At 35.3% G+C, this 26093-nt stretch overlaps 1 pseudogene; it reads left to right on the forward strand.

The window, feature by feature from the left end:
• The first annotated feature begins 7820 nt into the window (after positions 1-7820).
• Positions 7821-8311, forward strand: LOC105855000 (large ribosomal subunit protein eL21-like; annotated as a pseudogene).
• Positions 8312-26093: the final 17782 nt, after the last annotated feature.

Here is a 26093-nt window from a genome sequence, read left to right on the forward strand (position 1 = left end):
AGTGGTGCATGCCTGCCTGTAGTCCCTGCTATTGGGGAGGCTGAGCTGGGAAGATTGTTTGAACCTAGGAATTCGATGGGACGGTGAGCTATGATGACACTACTATATGCCACCCTGGGTGACTGAGCAAGACCCCATCTCTAAAAAAAAATTTTTTTTTTTTTGGAGACAGAGTCTCACTTTGTTGCCCAGGCTAGAGTGAGTACCGGGAGTCAGCCTAGTTCACAGCAACCTCAATTTCCTGGGCTCAAGCAATCCTCCTACCTCAGCCTCCCGAGTAGCTGGGACTACAGGTATGCGCCACCATGCCCGGCTAATTTTTTCTATATATATTAGTTAGCCAATTAATTTCTTTCTATTTATAGTAGAGATGGGGTCTCGCTCTTGCTCAGGCTGGTTTCAAACTCTTGACCTTGAGCAATCCGCCTGCCTTGGCCTTCCAGAGTGCTAGGATTACAGGCATGAGCCACTGCGCCCGGCCTAAAAAAATTTTTTTTAATAAATAAATACAATAGAAACTACAGTGTTGTCACAAAAATGATTGGTCTCTAGGGGACAACTAAAAATACACATATATAATATCTAACATATACACACACACAAATACCTTAAGATGAAAAACTTTGAGTTTTGTTTCAAACCTAATTCAGATAAACTGGAAATAAATTCATATATAAAGAAAAAAGTTTTCCTTCTATTTTCCATTTCTGTATACAGTTTGATAAATGACTTCCACTTTTTCTATTTTTCACACAAATATAAAGAGTACATATTGAAAGAAATGTCCATTTTGTCATCAGGAATGGAATTTTAAATGACTTTACTGGAAACATTGCTGGTCCTCATGTAACCTTCACTCAAAAGAGCCAAGAGCAGGATAAATGCATATCCCGTTTACTGAAACCTCCATTTATCTTTGTAACTTTGATGATTTCAGTAATGTTATACTTCCTTAAAATTAATAGAATAAAAGGATTATATTTACCTGTGTCCGTATAAAGGAATAGATGAGACTATAACCTAATTTTGTATATTTGCTAGCTATCTATGTTTTCACAGGAATGGGGCTCCAATAAATCTCCTTATGATATGATTCTTGTCCTTGGTAGGGTGAATTGGAATACCATTTCTGATATTTTTTCTACTGAAGATATTTTCTTAGTACTTTAAAATCCTATTTGGATCTTAAAGGACCCCTTTGGCACAACTTTGGTTAAAGATATATTACCTACCTATAATTAAACAACAAAGATAATTTTTTTCAACAGCAAAGGGAGAAAAGTATTATGAGTTTGATCTGAAACTTGGTCCATTTTTCTTTAGGGTACACGGGACGGTTAATTTTTTTTTCTTCCATGTTCTTGGTTAAATGAACATTTAATAATAAGCTACCTAAATGGTTTTCCATTGCGATGAGAAGTTCTATAAAGACGTTGGGTTATTTACTCAACACTTTTTGCAGTGACCAACTCGTGATTATGTTCTGAACTAGGCTGTCGCGTGCCTCCCGTGGTCCAGTTTCAAAGATTTTGAGGGATGGAGCTTCCACTACTTCCCTGGGAAGACAGTTCTCCAGGATAGCCCCTCTAATTCTTTAAGGTAGGTCTCCATTTCTTTAAAATAGCTGAATTATGCAAGTTTGAAAAGCAGCTACTGCGTAAGCAGCCTGACTTAAAACTGACAAAAGCAAGGAAATTCTGGATCCATAATTCACCTTCCACCCCTTGACCCCGCAAACCGCCATATTAGCGTGATCACACCAAAATACCAGCTTGTGTTTACAGTTTCAGTCCTCCTGATGGCGGACGGGCGCGTGTACACGAGCACTCGCTCTGTGTGCACTGAATAGGATCACGATCCGGAGAGCTGAAAATGTAAACACAAGCTGGTATTATGGTGTGACTGGCGGTTTGTGGTTCTTTGTTTGAATACTTTAAAAATGGGCACCCTGGCAAGAACAAAAGAGGCAGAAAGCAGAACTGCTCTTAAATGGCTTCTCTCATCTTTGTCCCTCCTCAGGTAGACCCAGAAATAACTGATCCACTTGACGGGGTCCCCCGGAACCATGTGTTTTTGCCTAGTTGGCTACACTTCAACGCAACAGTTTTGTTTTCAAATGCAGGCCGTTAATACTTTGCCTTTGGTAGTGTTAAATTATTTTCTGACTATTCGCAAGCACTATACTTCTCAAATTATGATTTGTATCAAAACCTTCCATGTTGCAAACTCATTGCAATGTTTGATGTGTTTAAAACAAGAACCTAAACACATTATATGGCCTTTTTCTTAATATTCGCAAATTAACAATGGTTCTTTCACCCCAAATGAGGATTGGCACCAACATAACCCTATCAGACAACATGTCTACCTACTGTTCTTGTTTGTGCTATTTTAGTTGTTGACTTTGAAGTGCAGAAGTTGACCTCAAGAGAAATGTGAAGGGTAAAGGGTTAAAAAAGTTGACATTATGAGTTTCATGTTAGAGTAGCATCTAGTTGAATAGTTGGCCTATTAGTTTGCTCTGCAGTCTTTGTCTTTCCTCCATCTTAACACTAAATAAATTTGATTAATGGCCCTTCCACTGTGAACTTTGATTCTGAAATAGATTTACTTATAGAGTGAAGAGATGACCATATCATTTCAGGGAGAAAATTAAGACATATAAAAAAGGAATCTTGAAAAAAACATTTCCTGAAAAATGTCAACAGTCCATGATATGCTTGACTTAGTGATAAAGTATTATACATTGTCTCGTTTTTTAAAGAACAAAATTTTCCGTTTGGAATTAGGTATACCATTGCTACCAAAAATCAGTAACTAAAGGAACAGTGGGTAGTTTGGCAGATCCCTTTTCTTAAATAAAAGTTACAAATTGATTTTACACCTATTGAAGCAGCCATTCGTGACTGTAAACTTATTTCTGACAACTGTTTCTTTTAGAATCCAATAAGTAATTGAAAAACAAAAGTGATTTTCTCAATACAGTTGAAAAGTAGTTAATGTAAAGACATAAATACAAACAACTCATGGTCGTAGACAGTTTTGATACTTCAGTTCTTAATAAAGGAATAAAGAGGGATCTTAGCTTGGGAAGTTTTAATGAAATGCCATTCAAATGGAAGCAAGTGATTTCAGAAGTGTTGTCAGTCACTTTAGACTGAAAGAAATAAAAAGAAATAGCTTTTAGGATATCAAATAATTTGCACTAAAATGTTATACTATAGAACTTCGCCTTTGAAATAGGCCAACAATTTGCCTTGTTTAAAATATATTGTACTTGATCACTTCACAAAACTGCACAACTTGACTGACCTTTGCCGTCTTGTACCTTGATTATCTCTCTCCCTGTGAAGTCCCTCACCAAGACAGCTTGCAAGCATTTCACAAATTATAATAAAAGAACCACCTACATGTACATCAATACTGACATATCTGGATCATCTTATTTTCACCTGAGATATGTTCAGGCTCAATTGAAAACTAAATTATGGAATGAATAGATTTCCTGCAAGAGGGAGTTTGGCCTTAACTTACACACATGTTTTGAGAACAACCATATGAAGCTGTTTTGGAGATTCAATATCTATGGTAATATATTCAGCTATACAAATAATGTACAAAGAATTGATGTTTTCACAAGTTTTATCCCTAATATCATATAAACTCATATCTTGTGCCATATATCATATTCTGGAGAAAAAATTCTATGCTACAGGAATTCACAGCTGTAAGCTTTAGCTTTTAGAGTTTTTTTTTAAATTCTTCATTTCAAATATATGATTATAATTTTACAGATAGTTCAAAATATCTATGAGCTTCCAGGCATCTTATTACTCCTCATGATTTGCATTGGTTTATCCACTTTCTAATGTTATCACTTTCCTTAGCTACCTCATCCTATTAGCATCTGTTGTTAGCAAATACAGATAAATGGGGCCTTTTGGATTAGAAGATCTTTGGCAAATTTATCTTGTGGAAATAAGCTAACAAAGTTAAGGCAGGGATCACAAAAGCTGCAGCAAGGGCTCAACTCTGCATCTGTAGCAATAAAATTTTTTTAAAAAAGATGACAAAGTTCTAGAGATGGATGGTGGTGAAGATTGTACAACAATATGAATAGTTAAAATGGTAAATTGTATGTTATGTATATTTTACCACAATAAAAACATAAGATTAACATTAATTTGAATGAGAAATTAGGGACTGATTGTAAGAACCTACTTGCCCCACAAAAAAAGCAATTATACTACAGAAAGTATGCAAATATATCTGAGAGATTAAGCAGGAAACCCAAGCATTCTTCCCAACTCATTGGAGCGAACACTTCCTAGCGAACACTAGGAATTCTTTGCCAATGGAGTCCATTCAAACACAAATTACCAGGTAAAGTAGCCAAAAGATAATATTAAAGTAAGACAAAATTTATTAAATACTCTTTCTTCCCTCCTCTGTGGTTTTTTTTTTCAACTGGCCATCTTTTTTTTTTCCAGGTTGTTATTTTTTTAAAGTCCATGCACATGAGCATGTAACTTATCTGTATGACTATTTCTAAAAATGAAAAGGAATAAAGTAAAAAGAAGTGAAAAATAACACTGCCTGAAATACTAGTGAATTTTAAGTAGTTGAATTTTTAAAAGTAAACTCTAAGTCATACTTTAGGGCCTACTTTCCCACTTTTTAATAGCTTTCTAAAAAAACTCAAACCTTGAAGTGCATGCAATTAGAAACATGCAACAGTGAGGCTAGGCTTAGTCACAGTACTATTTCAATGCAAGCGGCTTCTATTTTTGGTGTCCTACAGAAAAATAGAATTAGAATGTTCTAACCTCTGCTCATTCTGTAGGTGAGAGTATTAAGCTGACTGTTTAAAAAATTGGGGGTTGGTTCTTTTTCTAGTCAGTTCTCATGTTTTCGTTATTAGGTGATTATTTTACTATGATGTGGAGCATCAAGTACATATAATCGATTTTGTATTCATAGTTAGCTCCAAGCTCTCCTGGAGAGATCACCATGAATGTGGCCTATCATTGAGCATCAGGATATAGTTTCTGCCTCATACTCACATTGTCCTGCTGGTTTTGTGCCCTAACTGCATAGTTTTTAAGGCTCTCCATTATCTAAAATAGAGCACCATTACATAAATTTATAGAATCTTAGAGTTGGATAAATTCTGAATTCATCTAGTTCAAGCACCCATCTGATGTTTGAATCACTTCAAGTACTTACACAGCTTTGCTGTTAATAATTCTAGTGATGGCAACACTTACTATTGCTGGGGCATATATGATTGAGAACAGGAAAACTAATAAGCCAGCAATAAATTACTATTTCCTCATCTGCAAAAGCTGTATAAGTTTGAGCATTAAATGAATAACCTATATAAGCACGCCTAGCATAGTGCTAGGAATATAATACATATAAAAAATAGTTATATTTAAATCCATTTGCATCACACTCACTACTCTTTATGTTTCAAGTATCTAGTGCTATTTAACGTCACATAGTTTTTTTGGTACTTGGTTGTCTGGTATTATGTTAAGGTTGAAGTTGTTGAAGTGTCACTAATCTAATATGATACAGAATCAGTTCACAATTTTTTTAAGTGAAAGAAAAATGTAGATAATTCTACTATATATTATATTCTTGTGGTGTTAGGGCTTTGGCTGTGTCAAGATAAATTTACATAAATATTTACCTGTTCACTTAATTCACCTTCCCACTCACTCATTCTAATGCTAAAAGCTCAGTCACAAACTATAAACATAACCAGAAGTTTTGGAATCTTATGATAGCCTCAATAAATGTTTGTCTCCCAAAATTCAAGGTCTGTCTTCTACTTTACTCTGCATCTTGATTAACTAGATACTGAGAAATATGAAAATCCATTAACTTCTAAATCTAAAATAGTGCATGTGTCTGTTTCTTCATTGCATATGTAGACATATTTAAAAAAAAAAACTTCCGTCTGGTAAAACTGCATTGAGCTAGGTATTATAGTCTTCAAGCTATGTTTTCAAATGTTCTTAAAGACTTCTAGTTCTATGATTAATTATTATTACAGCAATCTGATTATAAGTAGTTTTGTAGAAGATAAATTAATTCAAATTATGAATATGTGACCTAGATTTTTTAAAAGTAATTAGCAGCTCTGGTTTACCTGAAAGATGCAGTTATCGGGAACATATAATTTAATATCAGCACATCTCTAATATCAATGTTATTTAAAGCCATACATTAAGAGTCATAAGCATCTGTAGTGACAGAAGAAGCATGCAGCAAAGTACTGAAAAACTGGAATAGAATTAATTGGTTTTGGTCTACCCACTTCAAATTAGAAAATAGCAACAGAAAAAAAAATTAAACACTAAATGTATTCGTTAGGCAGGATCAGCAATCACGCTGCCCACACATGATCTGCAATGAATTTGTAAATAAGAAGATTCATCACCTGGAGGATAATAAACTCTAGTTTAATGGCCCCAAAGACTAGACAAGTAAAAACCACTAATGAATGTACTGTATAAACACAGGGGCAAGAATGTACATTGGTTGAGCAAGTGGGATAACAAGGAGACTCTGTTTTGTTATTAAAGAAGACCAAAAGATACATGACACATATCTGGAGATTTTTCTGAAGTGTTAACACTGCTCAAAACAGGGTCACTTAAAAGAAACAGAAAAGTGTTACTACAAGGTAAGGAGGGGCAAAAGTTGACTTTTAGAAAGACTTAGCATTTAGAAAAGTAAAGATCAGTGTAAAAAAAATTGAGATAGTCACCTTAATTTTAAATTATTTTTCCATAATAGCATATTAGAAAGTCTTACTAATGATAACCTGGGAAACTAAAGTGATTTTAGTTGGCCATCTTCAGATGTGACTTGGACTATAAGAAGATATTAGCAAACATTATTTATTGAGACAATGGATATTAAATGGAATTTTAACTATTGCCCTACTTTGGAAGTCTTTGATGTGTAAAACTACATTTCCTATTGTAAGTTATAGTTGTATAATACATCTTAATTTTGAATCTAAAGTCAACACTCTCCACTTTACAGCCATTCAAGTGAGAATGTATTCTTTATTGCAAACTAGGAACTTAGAGAAGCACAGAAGTAAAAGAATCAATTGAGATGTTTATTTAAATACGGAGTCCCTCTCACCAATTGAAACACAGTATCTGGAAGTGAGTCCCTGTCATCTTTAACAATTGTAACAAGAACTCTACCTGATTCTTATGCATACTAAAGTTTGAGAATGCCTTTACTGGTTAATATCCATGCTTTCCACAAATTTCTTCAAATGTTTCCTGTTTATAAACAAAATTATTTTTTCAATAGTCATATAGAAATACTTTTTTAAAGTTTTAAAAATAAACTTGAAATTATTTATATGAAATGAGTAAGTTCTCAGACCCAGAGTCACCTTAATTGGATCAATCAACAATATTGTTTAATGCTAAAATTAGAAGAAAGAAGTCAAAGGGAAGTCTTAATATAGTAAATAACATTCAAGCTTTTGAATGCTCTAGAACTCAGTTGTTAATTACAAATATAATCACTTTATAAAATATATCACTTTTAAGAAACATTAACTGTCGAAACATCTCAGTACTCAAAATAGATGTCATAGAGTACTCAAAACAGATACCATAAAATATACTAAAGCCCATGTAGTTCACCAATAGGACTTATATTAGACCCAATTCTAATAACTTTATTTATCTAGTTTATTTGATCATAGTATATTAGAGGTAGCAATATTTTAAAACAAAAGTTGGAGAAGGCCTTTTGGCTGGAGCCGCCATTCTTCTAGTAATTCGCCAAAATGACGAACACAAAGAGAAAGAGGAGAGGCACCCGATACATGTTCTCTAGGCCTTTTAGAAAACATGGAGTTGTTCCTTTGGCCACCTACATGCAAATCTACAAGAAAGGTGACATTGTAGACATCAAGGGAATGGGTACTGTTCAAAAAGGCATGCCCCACAAATGTTACCATGGCAAAATTGGAAGAGTCTACAATGTTACCCAGCATGCTGTTGGAATTGTTGTAAATAACCAAGTTAAGGGCAAGATTCTTGCCAAGAGGATTAATGTACGTATTGAGCACATTAAACACTCTAAGAGTCGAGATAGCTTCCTGACGCGTGTGAAGGAAAATGATTAGAAAAAGAAGGAAGCCAAAGAGAAAGTTACCTGGGTTCAACTGAAACGACAGCCTGCTCCACCCAGAGAAGCACACTTTGTGAGAACCAATGGAAAGGAGCCAGAGCTGCTAGAACCTACTCCCTATGAATTCATGGCATAATAGGTGTTTCACACTTTGTGAGAAGTGACAGAAAGGAGCCTGAGGTGCTAGGACCTGTTCCCTATGAAATCATGGCGTAATAGGCATAGCACACCTGTGAGAAGCAAAGAAAGGACCTTGAGCTGCTGCTAGAATCTATTCCCTATGAATGCATGGTATAGGAGACAAACCTAATAAAAGCCGCTGGACTCTAAAAAAAAAAGTTGGAGAAGGAAAACATTTGCTGTTAGCAGTTACTTTTAAGAAATAATATCTCGAAAGAGGGAAAAATTGCTTACTAAAAAACAAGCCCCCAAATACTATACTAGTAAAATACTGTAAAAAGTAGATGCTCAGAAAGCATAGCTATCTGGGGCCATTTAATGTAGGGTCAAACATCAGAATAATCTGCATGTTCTTGTGTAGTATTGTGATTGATTTTTATGATGATCACTAGTAATTATCAGGAAACAGGTTTATATGCCCTGGTTTAAGAAGGGAGAGAAATGTATATCCCATCTTAGAAAGATTTTAATATGGATTGTTTTAACAATTCTTTAAAAATTAATAATTCTGGCCAGGAGCAGTGGCTCACAGTGGCTCACACCTGTAGTCCTAGCACTCTGGGAAGCAGATTGCTTGAACTCTGCGGGCAGATTGCTTGAACTCAGGATTTTGAGATGAGCCTGAGCAAGAGCAAGACCTACTCTACTAAAAATAGAACAATTAGCAGGCATCGCAGTGCATGCCTGTACTCCCAGCTACTCTGGAGGCTGAGGCAGGAGGATTGCTTGAGCCCAGAAATTTGAGGTTGCAGTGGGAGGCCACTGCACTCTACCCCGGGGTGACAAAGTGAGACTCTTTCTCAAAAAAAAATTAATAATTCTTAAACAGAGAAATTTCACTTATCATAAAAATTCACTGGTTGGATGTACCTCAAAGGAAGACAAGGTTTTATTCCAAATAATTTAACTTAAAAAAAATAGAGGTTGTGCCATTTAGACCTAGTCGCCATCTAGTGGCAAATATCAATAGTTTGAAGGTAATTGTTTTGTCATTGGATTATGACAATATGGAACTGGCTACATCCAGAGGTTTTACTAAAAGCTTTAAAACATTGTCTATTTTAAATTGCACAGATTAAACTGATAATTGTTTATTTAAGTTCAAAAGAGTAGAGACTAACGAATATCACAAAGTAAGGAAGAAGTTGAAGATGATGGTATTGTCAACATAAATAGTGAAGTTATGAGACATACAAAATGAAAGTCAATACCAATAGATTTAATAAACACTTTGTTAAATATTCATTATAGATATATTATTATATACAGAAATTTACGGGGAGTGTTTTTCTTACATTTTATTAATATTTCTTTACATTTTATTAATATGGGGTGGGATTATCTCTTCTTTGATGAGGGTGGTTACATGAGACATTATTATAGATTTAAAAGTTAGCCCATTGTGAGGCAAGCTGGGTTTTCTAATTAATTATAGTTAACCATCAAATATTTATTAAGTAACTACTCTATATAACAAATTCTAGAGGAAGAATAAGATTGAAAGGAAAAAATAGTTTCTGCATAATCTACTAAAGACAGCTGAAATGACCATAAATTAGTCACAACAGGTAATATTTAGTAAGAAAATAATATAAAAGACATTCCAAACCTATAACCACTGTTTAATCAAAGCTGAAGAAGGGATGTTCCTGCTTATCCTTGTACTTTCTGCTAGCCTAAAAGAAAGCAACTCTATTAAAAGAGTTTATAGTGTGGGCTTATTATTTGGTTTGACATATGTTGTTATAATTTCTGATACTGCTGTGTTCAAATATAAATACAAAGTCAGCTTTTTCCCAAACTTTTTTCCAAAGTTAGAAATTCTTTTTGACTCGGCCACCATTTTGGAATAGGAGGCAGTATATGAGGTGGAGAGCAGATAGGGTTTGGAGACAGATGGCCAGAAGTGGAATCCTAGTTCTGCCAATATTCAGGTTTTAGACTGTTTGCAAAGTATTCAGATTTTCTGAGCCACAATCTTCTCTTCTATAAATAATGAATAATGTCAATTATGTGAAACCATTAATGGCACTGCTTGACTGTGGTAGGCATTCAATAAACTTTAGATCCTTTAATTTTTTGACTCTTTCATTAATACAGATAAACAAGGCTAGTGAATAGTAAAAACTGAATAAGTACTGAAGAGAAATGTTTTAGATGGAATATAATTAGATAAGGTAGGATTTAAGACGTTTTGAGTAAGATCTAGAGGAGAGTCATAGATACAAAATGACAAAAGGAGCAAAAAGGCATATAAGCTAGGAGCATAAAATTAAAATTAACATGCAACATTGATGCAGACACCAAGATGGAACATAAAAAGAAAGTAACATAAGAATGGCATTAGTAAGTTAGGTAAGTAATCATTTCTAAAAGATTTGTTTTACATGATAGACAATAGGGAACCACAGTATTTTCTTGAAAAATAATGAAATACATCAGAAAAATAGCTGGTTTTCTACTTTATTTTGCCATTGAACTGACTTAATCTAAATGCACAGTGATTTGTGAGTCTTTCTACAAAAAGAGAAAAAGTTAGAGCTCTGGTCAAGTAGTTCATGTATGTATGTGGTCAGAAACCCTGAAAGAAAATCTTTTTAAAAGATTTCCTAAAATGTATAACAAATTATTATTAACTATAGTCACCCTATTGTACTACTAAATACTAGGTCTCATTCCTACTAACTGTATTTTTGTACCTATTAACAAACCCCTCTTTATCTCCTTCTTATAATCCTTTAGAGTAAGTCTACCTGAATAGGGCGCTTGTCTTACAAAAATAAAACAAAATAAGAAAAAAATTGTCTCTAGGTAAATGTTTTGCAAATTGATTCTTAATTATCATAAATTTTAGTAGGTTCTTTCAAAAAGTATTAGATTTTAGTTTGTCTTCAGCAGAGTATAAACATAGTTGATAATCCATAACCTTTTCCTATCTCTTATAAAGTAAGTATATGGATTCTCATGCTTGCATGGGTTCTCATGTTTGCAGCCTTTGTTTTTTAACATAGTAAATAATTAGCTAAATTATGTATGTCCCAGAGCAGTTGTTCTTTTCTTTTTAGAGACAGGATCTGTCTGTGTTGCCCAGGCTGGACTCAAACTCTTGGGCTCAAGGGATCCTCCTGCCTCAGCCTCCCAAGTAGTGGGGATTGTGCCCGGCTAATTTTTCTATTTTTAGTAGAGATAGGTCTTGCCTTTGCTCAGGCTGGTCTCTAACTCCTGGCTCAAGTGCTCCTCCCGCCTTAGCCTCCCAGAGAGCAGTTGTTCTTAACCTGTATGTTGAAGTTCATTGGTATGGGTGTCATAATGTGAGATTTGCCAAAGGTAATATGTTATAATAAAAAAGCTGCAACATGTGCAAATAATTTACTTTTTTTTTTTTTTTTTTTTTTTTTTTTTTTTTTTTTTTTTTTTTTGAGACAGAGTCTCGCTTTGTTGCCCAGGCTAGAGTGAGTGCCGTGGCGTCAGCCTAGCTCACAGCAACCTCAAACTCCTGGGCTCCAGTGATCCTTCTGCCTCAGCCTCCCAGGTAGCTGGGACTACAGGCATGCGCCACCATGCCCGGCTAATTTTTTTATATATATATCAGTTGGCCAATTAATTTCTTTCTATTTATAGTAGAGACGGGGTCTCGCTCTTGCTCAGGCTGGTTTCGAACTCCTGACCTCGAGCAATCCGCCCGCCTCGGCCTCCCAAGAGCTAGGATTACAGGCGTGAGCCACAGCGCCCGGCCTAAATAATTTACTTTTAAAAACTTATAGCAGATTCAAATTTACCCCCATAATGACATAACTTACCCATTGGAATTCACAGATTATTCTTAAAAACAAAAGAAAGGGCTAAAATAAACTCCTTTTTTTTTTTTTGCACCCTTCCACCCTCCTAAAATGAGCTTCTATTCCCATTTCCACCAATTGTCTGCATCCTTCAGAAAACAGCACTGCATTGTTATAGCACAGATATAAACTCTATTCAAAAAACCTATGAAATAAATTCCTTTACTATCCACCCTGCAGAGTTGTTTTGTGGTTAGCATTCATTCATTCATTCATTCATTTATTCTACTTCTGAAGAACTGTGCAAGATACTAGGATTTTAAAGATGAATGAGATTAGCTTCCTGTACTGAAGGAGATCATAGTAAATTAGGGTAAAAAGTTTACTGAATATCTAAAATTACAGTTTATGGAGTTAATAGGAAGATGATTTTAAAAATGAAATACATTTATGTTTATGTCCTAACATTGATAGAATAATGATAAGTCAAATGTGCATATTAAAAATTTAAAGGTAGCAAATAACAAGAGAAAATATATGGCTTATTAATTAAATTGATTTATAGATTATATGCTATAATAACACATAATACTTACTAAGTACTTTACAAATATTAAGTCATTTAATCCTCACAACAACCCTATTGAATAAGTAGCATAATTGTCCTCATTCTGGCTCCAGAATTCATGCTCTATACTAATACTTTACATATACTATATACATATAGTATATTACATATACTAATAGTACTATAGTACTATAGTAATATACTATAGTATATTACATATACTAATACTTTACATATAGTAGTCTTCCCTCTATATGCAGTTTCACCTTCTGTAGTTTGAATTACCTGTAGTCAACTATGGTCAACCTTGGTCTGAAAATTTTAAGTGGCAAATTTTAGAAATAAGCAATATAAAAGTTTTAATTTCCACACCATTCTGAGTAGTGTTATGAAATCTCTCGCTGTCCAGCTCCATTCCACACAGAAGCGAATCATCCATTTGTCCAATGTCTCCACACTGTAGATGCCCATTAGTCACTTAGTAATCATCTCAGTTATCACATATATTTTTTCAAGTAACCTTGTGCTTGTTTTCAAGTAACCTTTCTTTTACTCAATAATGGCTCAAAAGTGCAAGAATAGTGATGCCGGCTATTTGAATATGCTAAAGAGAAGCTGTCAAGTGCTTTCTTTAAGTGAAAAGGTAAAAGTTCTAGACTTAATAAGGAATGAGGTTGCTAGGCTAATATTGCTAAGATTTACAGTAAGAATAAATTTTCTATCCATGATATTGTGAGGAAGAATTCATGCAGTATATACATAGGATTTGGTACTATCCAGGCATCTGCTGTGGCTATTCCCAGTGGATAAGGGGAGCAGGAACTACTGTATGTTTTATTTGATTGCAAATATAATAGATGACAATATATTTTACACAGTGGCAATAAAGAATGATAAATGTGGCCGGGCGTGGTGGCTCACGCCTGTAATCCTAGCACTTTGGGAGGCCGAGGCGGGCGGATTGCTCAAGGTCAGGAGTTCGAAACCAGCCTGAGCGAGACCCCGTCTCTACCAAAAATAGAAATAAATTAATTGACCAACTAAAAATATATATACAAAAAATTAGCCGGGCATGGTGGCACATGCCTGTAGTCCCAGCTACTCGGGAGGCTGAGGCAGTAGGATCGCTGAGCCCCGGAGATTGAGGTTGCTGTGAGCCAGGCTGACGCCACGGCACTCACTCTAGCCTGGGCAACAAAGTGAGACTCTGTCTCAAAAAAAAAAAAAAAAAAAAAAGAATGATAAATGTGGCAAGCACAGTTAAACAAAAAACTAACAAATTGTGTACAGAACTAAGTCTTCATGTTAAAAAAAAACAGAACTATAATATTTGTCTTTCTTGGCCATTGGTGAATGATGGAATGGGGAGATATACGTGCATCTCTAAAACTCAAATACAAGAAACAAAGAATAGATTTGGTGATATGCGAGAATTTATCATAGTAAGATCAAAGACAAATTAATAAATAGAGGAAGAGCTAGGAAGTAATCTTGAAAAATGTGAATATGGAGTCTTTACCTGATTCTTTGCACCAAAATAAAATCAAGAGAGATCAAGGATTTAAATGTAAAATTCTTTGAAGAAGGAATAGATCATGTTTTAAAATTTTCATACTCTAAAATCCTTTTCTGAATGCAAGGGGACTTCAAAAAGTTCATGGAAAATGTGTATTATGAAAAAATTATACATAAATTTTAAATTTTCTTTTTTATCCAAATAAACTTGTACTAACTTGTTATATCATGTCTGAACAGGATGTTTGCAGCATTAGAAAGGATGAGGCATCAGTTTGAAAAGAGCCTCTATCAAAGCAGCATGAATTCTGCAAAAATTGAAGCAAAAACAAACATCAAATTTATGGTGAACTTTGGGTGGAAAAATGGTGAAATCATTGATGCTTTATAAAAAGTTTATGGGGGCAATTCTCCAGAGAAATCAACAGTTTACAAATGGATAACTCATTTTAAGAAGGGATGAGACAATGTTAAAGATGAAGCCCCCCATGGCAGGCCACAACAATTTGCAAGGAAAAAATTAATCTTGTTTGTGCATTAACTGAAGAGTACTTGATAATTAATAGCACAAACAATAGCCAACACCATAGATATCTCAATATATTCAGCTTACACAAGTCTAACTGAAAAATTAAAGTTGGGCAAATTTTCACTCAAAGGGTTGTCAAAACCATTGTGTCCAGATCAGCTGCAGAAAAGATCAGAGCTTTCAAAGGAAATTTAAAACAGGTGGGATCAAGATCCTGAAGCTTTTCTTCAAAGGATTGTAATGGAGATGAAACATGGCTTTATCTTTACCTTCAGTACAATCCTGATGATAAAGCACAGTCAAAGCAATGGCTACTGAGAGATGGAAGTCAAAGCAGAGGCAGAGTGGTCAAGAGCAAAGGGCATGGCAATTGTTTTTTGGGATATTCAAGGCATTTCACTTGTTGACTTTCTGGAGGGTGAAAGAATGATAATGTCTGCTTATTTTGAGAATGCTTTCAGAAAGTTAGCCAAAGATTTAGCTGAAAAATGCCCAGGAAACCTTCACCATAGAGTCCTTCTCTACTATGACCATGTTCCTGCTCATTCCTTTCATTAAACAAGGACAATTTTTTTTTTTTTTTTTTTTTTTTTGAGACAGAGTCTCGCTTTGTTGTCCAGGCTAGAGTGAGTGCCATGGCATCAGCCTAGCTCACAGCAACCTCAAACTCCTGGGCTCGAGCGATCCTTCTGCCTCAGCCTCCTGAGTAGCTGGGACTACAGGCATGCGCCCATGCCCGGCTAATTTTTTATATATATATATATATCAGTTGGCCAATTAATTTCTTTGTATTTATAGTAGAGATGGGGTCTCGCTCTTGCTCAGGCTGGTTTTGAACTCCTGACCTTGAGCAATCCGCCCGCCTCGGCCTCCCAAGAGCTAGGATTACAGGCCTGAGCCACCGCGCCCAGCCAAGGACAATTTTTTTGAGAGTTTCAAGGGGAAATCATTAGGCATCCACCTTACAGTCCTGATTTGGCTCCTTCTAACTTCTTTTGCTTCCTAATCTTAAAAAAAAAATCTGTAAAGGGCACCAATTTTTCTTCAGTTAATAATGTAAAAAGACTACATTGACAAGGTTAAATTCCCAGAACCCTCAGTTCTTTAGGGATGGATTAAATGGCTGGCATCATCACTTACAAAAGTGTCTTGACCTTGGTGGAGCTTATATTGAGAAATCAAGTTTATATTTTTTATTTTTATTTTTTAATTTCATTTTCCATGAACTTTTTGAAGTCCCCTCATATATACAACCCAGAAGCAAAAGCAAAGGCATTAAATATTTTTTTGAAATTATTATACATCAAAAAATAGCATAAACAAATCTGCAGGGGCTCTGGGTCTTCCCACCCACCACCTCAGCAGAGCAGTGCTGCATTTATCTATTTTATATATCAGTGGACTATGTAAGATTCTATTTTACAAATGTTCCATTGCTAGAATAATAACAATTGGAAGAGGAAGAGGAAGAAAGTGAAAAACACTCTCTATTCTTGCACACTGAGGCCCAGAGCAGCTAAACAACTTAAAGTCACAAAGTTAGCAGCAAAAGGTTTTCAGACTTCTTGTGCTGTTTTTTCTTTTTACTATCCTTTTGTTAAGATCGAATGAAACAGTACACAAGCCATTGAAATAAATCCTTTTTGCAGTAATTAAACAGCTTATTGGGTTTTTCAGTTTGTATGGGTCTTAGCTGTTTTGATTGGCTTTAAATCTTTCACATGTGTCCTATTATTGTATTATTGATTATTTAATTAGTTATGATAGCACCATAGAGTCTAAACATGTGCAGGTTAGAAAAAAACTGAATAGACTCATATAAAGATTAGAAAAGGTTGATAGTGAAATAGTCTACAAATCAAATAAGTTCATAGTAGAAATAGTTATACTCTAATAATAGGACTCTTTATAGACCCAATTAATATCATCCAACAAAGATGATCTTGTTTAAGCTACCTAATTAGAGGCTAAGAAAGCTTTTGAAGTTTAACCAGAGCAACATTTTTTGATACTTAACACATTTTGATTTTATCCTCATGTTTGCAAGTGGATCAAGTTTATTTTATAAAAGGCTTGGAAGCTTTATGTAATTTCTAACCAATGAGTCACTAATATTTTTACTCTTAAAATAGAAACTGTCAGTTTGAAGATTTTATGAAATTAAGAAAAATATTTTTTACTCCAATTCTTAAGAAGAGAGTAAAATTTTATGCAAACAGTATTCTGCATATTGAACAAAAAACAAATTATGATACTGTACTTCTTTGAATCCTGGAATAAAAATCAATTCATTAAGAGTCCTTCAGTAGTGATTTGATGAGGCCAATTTCCTTACACAGGAATACACATAAAACAGTGTCTATAAATCATATCTTAAGCTAGTGCAAAAAAAAAAAAAAGGTCGTTGTCCAGATACTGGGCTATTAGATCTTCCCTCTAATACTTTCTTTTGGCTATTCTGCACCCTAACAATTTCAAGGGAGGTACATTAGCTTCTCTCATCTACAAACTTCTAAAATAATAAATGGAAGATAAGACTCTATTACTCAAAAAAAAAAAAAATGGGTACCACCTCACCATTCATCTTATTTCAAAGCTTGTAAGAACTGAAATATTTTATTAGCCTTACAGTAATGAAGTCTTCTTTATTTATCTTTAAAATTACTTTTCTCCGTCCTCTAAAGAATAAAGGAAATTCAGCGTTTTTCTTGAAATAACTTAGCATTCACTTGAATTCATCTCTTGGTTTCATTTTCTAGATTAAAAACCTCAAATTATTCTCATCTTTATTTATGTGTTTCATTGTTAAAACAATTGTTAGTGTTGCTTTTGTTTTTTCATAAAATGTGGTGATAAAAGTTAGATGTAGGATTCTAATAGGGGGCTAGTCAATGCCAAAAATAGGAAGAGATTACTTTCTTGCACATATTTATTATTAAAAATGGGGTTTTTAGAAAGTATACAAATGAAAAATATGGGAATTTTGGTGAGTTTCATAGCTGGAATAGATGGAAGGGAAATACATTCTAAGCATTGAATGTGCCTATGAAAAATGTCCAGAAGTAGAGCATTATATGGGAAGAAGTAGCTTTTTGGAATGAGCAGAGAAAAATATGATGAAGCTTAACCCATCAAAATGGAAATTAAACATTTTTAAAGATTAAAATTAAATTTATTTATTTATCAGTCCTTTTATATATAGAGTCAGTCTGTTGCTGTGGATGATCAATTATTTTTCTCCTGATTACATTGGTAGAATTATACACCAGTTTCAACTTTATTGTAAAAAAAAGTCAAAATTTTGGAATATTTATGCAAAGTTAACAACAGAAACTAGGACATACATATTTTGAAGTAAAAAAAAAGAAAAAGAAAAAAATCAAAGATGAGATTTTAAAATTGACCCAGGATGAGTAAAAAGGGGTCAGATGCTTTTGATAGTGCTTTTAAGGACTTGCTTGGGAGCATTTGTGTTGGGGTCTGACATCTGATAAACAGGATTCAGTCTCATTGCAAGTGAAAAAGGTGGATTCTGGAGATGTGAAATAGTTGCCAAAACATCTTAATTTGAAATTCTTATAAACAAAATTCTATGTAAAATGACCCAATATTATGCTACATTTTAAAATAACAGCCAGGCATTGTGGTGAACGCCTATAGTCCCAGCTACTCAGGAGGCTGAGGCAGGAAAATTGCTTGGCCCAAGAACTTGATGCTAGCCTGGGCAACATAGTGAGACCTCATCTCTGGGGGCAAAAAGTATGTATATACTTTTAAAAGTATATATATCTCAGGCTCGGCGCTGTGGCTTACGCCTGTAATCCTAGCTCTCTGTGAGGCCGAGGCGGGCGGATTGCTCGAGGTCAGGAGTTCGAAACCAGCCTGAACAAGAGCGAGACCCCGTCTCTACTATAAATAGAAAGAAATTAATTGGCCAACTAATATATATACAAAAAAATTAGCCGGGCATGGTGGTGCATGCCTGTAGTCCCAGCTACTTGGGAGGCTGAGGCAGGAGGATTGCTTGAGCCCAGGAGTTTGAGGTTGCTGTGAGCTAGGCTGACGCCATGGCACTCACTCTAGCCTGGGCAACAAAGTGAGACTCTGTCTCAAAAAAAAAAAAAAAAAAGTATATATCTCATTGCTAACACTTGTATATTCAGCTCATAGGCCACCATGACTATTCTAAATATTCAATTCTAAAACTTGAGTAAATTTTAAATTGTTGGACAATTTCTACCTATCACACTCTACTTTTCAATTATTCACATTTTTTCAAGGTGAATATGCTTAATTTTATTATAATACTATCCTATGCAAAATTTTACAAATCTGATTTGTAAAATCAGAGTCTCACTTTGTTGTCCAGGTTAGAGTGAGTGCCGTGGTGTCAGCCTAGCTCACAGCAACCTCAAACTCATGGGCTCAAGCAATCCTTCTGCCTCAGCCTCCCTAGTAGCTGGGACTACAGGCATGCGCCACCATGCCCAGCTAATTTTTTCTATATATATATTAGTTGGCCAATTAATTTCTTTGTATTTATAGTAGAGATGGGGTCTCACTCTTGCTCAGGCTGGTTCTGAACTCCGGACTTTGAGCAATCAGTCTGCCTCGGCCTCCCATAGTGCTAGGATTACAGGCGTGAGCCAAGCGCCCGGCCACAAATCTGATTTAAAATCCTCCATAAATGAACATGGAAAATATTTCAAAGTATTTGAGAACAGGAGAAAAGTGTGATATACTACAAAACTCCGTGTGGGATTCAGACCTTGGTTATCTAAATTTCATTTTCATCATTTAAAAAGTGGTAATGTTAGACTTTTAGATAATATCTAAAGTTTTTTAACTGTATAGTTAACTGGTTTCTTGTTAACTCTTTGTTTGAGATAGTTGAACATCAGTTTCCTCCTAAAGCCCTAAGGATACAATGATAATTAAGAAGATACAGTCCTTTCAAAAAATCAAGTTTGTGAAAAGAGAAAAAGAAATTTTAAAATTAAGTAAAGAAAAATTTTTAATAATATAAATTAAAAAGAAAAAAAAAAAAGAAGATACAGTCCCTGCCCTATGGAGCCTGTGCTTTAACGGATAATAAAGCTGGTATGCATTTATCTAGGTTCAGTATTATGATAAATGCTTTATATATACTATTTCATTTAGTCATATAACCCTATGAGGTTGCTAATATTATTATTTTGATTTTAGAGATATGAAAACTGAAATTTACAGAGATTAGGTGACTTGCCCAAGGAAAGTAAGAGATGGAACTGGGATTTAATTCTAGAATTGTCAAATAGTCTGGATTATTGTAGCTTTATAGTAAGTCTTCAAGTCAGATAGTGTAAGTCCTTCAACTTTGTTCTTCTTTTCCAGAGTTGTTTTGGGTATTCTAAGTCCTTTGCATTTCTGTGTGAATTTTACAATCTGCTTGGGGAAAATTGATGTTTTAATATTGAGTCTGGTTCAGTTACTTGGAAATAGTTTGATCATTTTGGCTCTTGCTTTTAAACTTTTTAAGCAGGATCAGACTTGTCTTTAGTCTCAGGCTAATTATTCCCTATTGCTGAAGCACATACCCTTCTTGGTGCTCTAACTGATGCTGCCGGAATTGAGTTTTTTCCTAAGTCTAGCTGTTGGGAACAGGCATTATTTATTCCTAACCCCTGGAGTTCTCCCTGTGCATCTCTCTCCTCTCTGGTACTCATCCCTGCACATTCTGCCCGGCATCTTTGCCTTCCCCTGACTCCTACCTCTCGTTTCTCCCAGTTCTCATTTCTGATGCTAAGGCCTGTAAACTTTCTCTAGGCAGTGAACTGGGACAACTAGGGAAACTACAGAGCTCCCTCTGATACTTCTCCATCTCTCAGGGATCATTGTTGTTTGTTACTTGATGTCCAGTGTGTTGAGTATCACTATTTCATTCCTTCCTACTAGAGATGGCAGTCTCTTTTGCATTAAAACATAAACAAAATAATGTATGTAAGTTCTAACCCTGAGGCCTTCTGTTTTCAAGATTGTTCTTTTTTAAGCACCAAAGAAAGCAAGAAAAGCTTCATCTTTCTCTGCTGCACCCCCCCTTTTTTTTTTTTTTTGAGACAGAGTCTCACTTTGTTGCCCAGGCTAGAGTCCTTTTAATAAAAGGATTTGTTCTGTAAAATTTGGATTCAGTCAAAAGGCCATACTTAAGGACCTAGAAGGCTGGAGGTCCCCCACCCCTATATCTAGTTCATGCTCTCAACACCTCCTCTTTTTCCCTTCCCACATGCTACAATGTGAGCAGATGATAGAGCTGCTAGGTAGAAGGACCCCAGGCTCCTGGATGACCTCATGGGGCAGTGACATCCTGACTCCTTATTACCTTGAGCTTTGAATTTTCATGTGACAAACATAGAAATGTTATAACTTGATTAAGCTCTTACTATTTTGGTCTTTGCTAAAGCAATAATATACTAACCAATACAGCCAAGGAAGGTAAATAATTTGCCCAAATTCACCCAAATAGGAAGAGATGAAATCAGTTTATGAACCTAGTTCTATCTACCATTAAAAACATTGCCCATTGTTTCCCAAATTTTGGTCATTTAGGTACCATCTTCACAGTTACTGTTAAGGACAGGTGCAGGTTGGCAGCACTAAAAAAAAGGAGGGAGGCAAAAATGAGAAGGCCAGTGAACATTGAGAATCTAACCTGTAATGGCAGGAACTTGCGGTTGGGGATGGTTCCTGGCCAGGAGCATGCACAGAAACTAGGATCTTATGTCTAAAGGTGACTTTTTCCCCGTTAACATACATTAGCATAGTAAAAATCACACACATCAGTGCCATGAGTTTACAATTGTCATGGCAACCCCTGGAAGTTATCCTAAATTGGGGAGTGCCTTTGGCTCTAAGAACTCTCCATCCTTTCCCCAGGAAAGTAATGAATATTCCACCCACCATTTAGGATATCATAAGGTGTAGACATAAAAGTAGAAGTGTGGTAAGACCCTAGTGTCTTCTCCACTAGTGGAGATAGACCTGTTTCCCCTCAGGAACTATACTTTGCTTTCTATTTCTATTCTGAAAACCTGCAATAAAAGCTGCTTGTGTGGAAATGCTAGTACATCTCTGTCATCTCTCCATCACACTGGCCTGGTTTGTGATTCTTCCAAGCCAGGAGCAAAAGAACTGGGGCAACACACCTAAAAAAAAAATCATCCCTGACATTACTTCCCACCTCCATACTCTTTGTGTTATTTTTCACTTAATTTTTTTTAAAAAAATAGATGTTCTTTTATTTATTTATTTATTTATTTATTTATTTATTTATTTATTTATTTATTTATTTTTAGTGTATTATGGGGGTACAAGTGTTTAGATTACATATATTGCCCATATATTACATATGTCCCCCCTTCCCCCTTGAGTAAGAGCTTCAAGCGTGTCCATCCCCCAAACGTTGCACGTCTTACTCGTTGTGGTTGTATATACCCATCCCCTCCTCCCCTCGCCCCTCCTGACACCCGATAAGTGTTACTCCTATATGTCCACTTAGGTGTTGATCCTTTAATACCAATTTGCTGGTGAATACATGTGGTGCTTGTTTTTCCCTTCTTGAGATACTTCACTTAGTAGAATGGGTTCCCGCTGTATCCAGGAATATACAAGATGTGCTATATCACCATTGTTTCTTAAAGCTGAATAGTATTCTATGGTATACATATACCACATTTTATTAATCCACTCACGTATTGATGGGCACTTGGGTTGTTTCCATAGCTTTGCAATTGAAAAAATAGATGTTCTTAAAAGAAATTCAGCATTGCCTTTTTAAATTTTTTTTATTGAGACAGAGTCTTACTCTGTTGCCCTGGCTAGAGTGCTGTGGCATCAGCCTAGCTCACAGCAACCTCAAACTCCTGGGCTCAAGCAATCCTACTGCCTCAGCCTCCCGAGTAGCTGGGACTATAGACATGCACCACCATACCCTGCTAATTTTTTCTATATATATTTTAGTTGGCCAATTAATTTCTTTCTATTTTTAGTAGAGATGGGTTCTCGCTCTTGCTCAGGCTGGTTTCGAACTCCTGACCTTGAGTGATCCTCCTGTCTCGGCCTCCCACAGTGCTAGGATTACAAGCATGAGCCACCGTGCCTAGCAAAGCATTGCCTTAAATATCTGGTCTGAAATCACAGGTCTGATATGCTCTTTATATATTTTTATATTATACATCAAAATAAGTATATTTCTATTAATATAAAAATGTCAATGAACCATCTAAAATTATTTTGTGTACCACCTGTGGCAATCATGACAATGAGACATAAATTATATTTTGCTTTTGTTCTCAATCACTTTACACAAGAAGTAGATAGATCAGAACTGGTGGAAATATCAGATTTATCTTGAGAATCTCCTGGTCAAATGCACCAGCAGACATATACAATATTCATAGCAGCATTGTTCATAATAGCAAAAATTGGAAAGAACCCAAATGTCTATCAGCTGGAGAACTCAACCAGAGGATGGATAGTGACATAGCCATACAACAATGAAAAGCCTCAAGAAGAGTTATGCACAGACAACAGAAATTCGCAAGTCTTCAGAATGCAGATGGTAATTCAGATTTTTAACCCTGGAAGAAATCAGACATAGAGCCCTGTAGCATGGGAAGAGAAATGGTGAAAGACGGCAGAGCAAGAGGGGCTGAAAAATTCCCTTTTCAAAAATGCAGAGGAAACAAAGGCATATGAAACCTTTGTCTTGATAACATCTAATTTCAGTTTCCTTTTTTCACTGTGGATTGAATGCTATTTTATGTATCTTCTGTGAGGTTTCTTTCATTAAAAATCTTTTTGTAGGCCGGGCGCGGTGGCTCACGCTTGTAATCCTAGCACTCTGGGAGGCCGAGGCGGGCGGATTGCTCAAGGTCAGGAGTTCAAAACCAGCCTGAGCGAGACCCTGTCTTTACTATAAAAAAAATAGAAAGAAATTAATTGGCCAACTAATATATATATATAAAATTAGCCGGGCATGGTGGCGCGTGCCTGTAGTCCCAGCTACTCGGGAGGCTGAGGCAGAAGGATTGCTTGAGCCCAGGAGTTTGAGGTTGCTGTGGGCTGATGCCACGGCACTCACTCTAGCCTGGGCAACAAAGCGAGACTCTGTCTCAAAAAAAAAAAAAAAAATCTTTTTGTAAAGTGGAAAATTGTTTTGTAATATAAATCACCCTCTTTTTTTTTTTTTTTTTTTTGAGACAGAGTCTCACTTTGTTGCACAGGCTAGAGTGAGTGCCGTGGCGTCAGCCTAGCTCACAGCAACCTCAAACTCCTGGGCTCAAGCAATCCTGCCTCAGCCTCCTGAGTAGCTGGGACTACAGGCATGCGCCACCATGCCCGGCTAATTTTATATATATATATATTAGTTGGCCAATTAATTTCTTTCTATTTATAGTAGAGACGGGGGTCTTGCTCTTGCTCAGGCTGGTTTCGAACTCCTGACCTCGAGCAATCCGCCCGCCTCGGCCTCCCAGAGTGCTAGGATTACAGGCTTGAGCCACCGCGCCCGGCCTTTTTTTTTTTTTTACCTTAAAGATATCTTGGGCTTCTGAACTTAAGGCAAACCAATTTAGAATCATTTGAGTTACTGTCTATTTTATTTACTTTACTAGAATACAGTAAATTAAATTCTAGAGTCTCAAAAACAGAGGTTATGCCTCCTAACCAGTAGTAATTTGAATATATACTCTGGATTCTGATTTACCCTCTTCATGGTGTCCTTTCTTTGTAGAAGCTAAGACAATTCTTCATTGAATTATTTTCTCAAACAGTTGAAGAGAACTAAGGAAATTACTTGAAAAGATTACATTTTATTGACACCAAGGATACTTAGACTACATTACCAAAAAAATTTTATGGCAATATCAGTAGTGTCTTTTAAATTAAATGACAAATTGGAAGTGTTTAACAACATATGGTCGCTTTTCCTTGACATATATGATTAAGAATATATCTTTTTATCAAAATGTAAAATACCATCTGGCAGAAGTAACAATTATTCTATTGGCCTTATACATTAAATTAATTCACTGTACTTTAAAATGTAAATATTTTCCTATTTTTTCTTTTTCTTCTGCTTGATCTATATTTATTTATAATGCTCAAAAACTGCATAACTCATAAACTATAATTAGATATAACAATTAAAGCAGATTTTAAATTTTGAACAGAAAACAATGTGTTTCTTAAATTCTTTCCAAACGTTTCTTAAAAATTCAAATGGCAACAGCCCTTTTTTGATATTCATGATTGTAAAACTTGGTTATCTGAAAATTTACTCTTAAAATTTCTAATTAGACATACAGTCAGACTTGGTATAGGAAAGTAGTTGTCCTTAGAGCTCTTTAAAAATAGGAAGAAATTTTAATAATAATATTGATGCATTTTAAGGTTTTTAACATGTATGCAGTAATGCTACCAGCCAGAGTCGTTTGTTCATTTAATAAACCTGCCAGGTTCAGAGGATACCAAATGAGCAAGAAAGTTTCTGATACAATATACATCACACACTTCATAATATGAACTTTTGTCGGTTTTTTAGTTTAGAAAACATATTAAACACTTCCCAATTCTGTGCACTATACTGTTCCCCAAAACCATATTGGGGCTAACTCAAAGAATGAATGCTTTAAGCATTAGCATGTAATATATCAGATATGTAGCCATGTACATTTCATAAATTTTGTTTTTAAGGAATTATTTCAAGAGGAGTCACATCTGGATTTAAAATGTTCCTGATCTTTTTAAGAATTCTTAGCAAGCAAAGTAGTCAGATGAGTATCTCCAATATTCAAGATAATTGTTTTCTTTTTATTGGAAGCTATTGATTGGATGAGCACTAATTTTTGTATCTACCATGGTCATGCCATGCTCTCTGCTATGAAGAAGCTTAAAGTTTAGATGGCAAGGCAGAAAAACAAATCAAGGATTATAGAATAGAAGTATAGAGTAGGATTATATGAGTGGGTATTGACTGACTACCTCCCCCCAAAATGGGAGTGGAGTGTAGGGAGAGAAGATGGGGGAAGGACATTTTAGATAAGAGAAAAAATAGGTTTGAAGATTCTAAAGTATAAAACAATATAATTTAACTGCAAATACTTTGGTATGGCTGAGGGAAAGGGGGAAACTAACAAATTTGAAGGTTTTTTCCTTCTTTTAAAGCAAATTCATAGAAGCATAAATATTATACAATAAAATGCACCCATTTTTAGTGTACAGTTTGATAAATTTGGACAAACTACTACCACAATAAAAATACAGAACGTTTTCAACAACCCAAAAACTTCTTTCATGCCCCTGTGCAGTC

Source organism: Microcebus murinus, chromosome 8 (genome assembly GCF_040939455.1).
Source record: "Microcebus murinus isolate Inina chromosome 8, M.murinus_Inina_mat1.0, whole genome shotgun sequence".
Lineage (NCBI taxonomy): Eukaryota > Metazoa > Chordata > Mammalia > Primates > Cheirogaleidae > Microcebus > Microcebus murinus.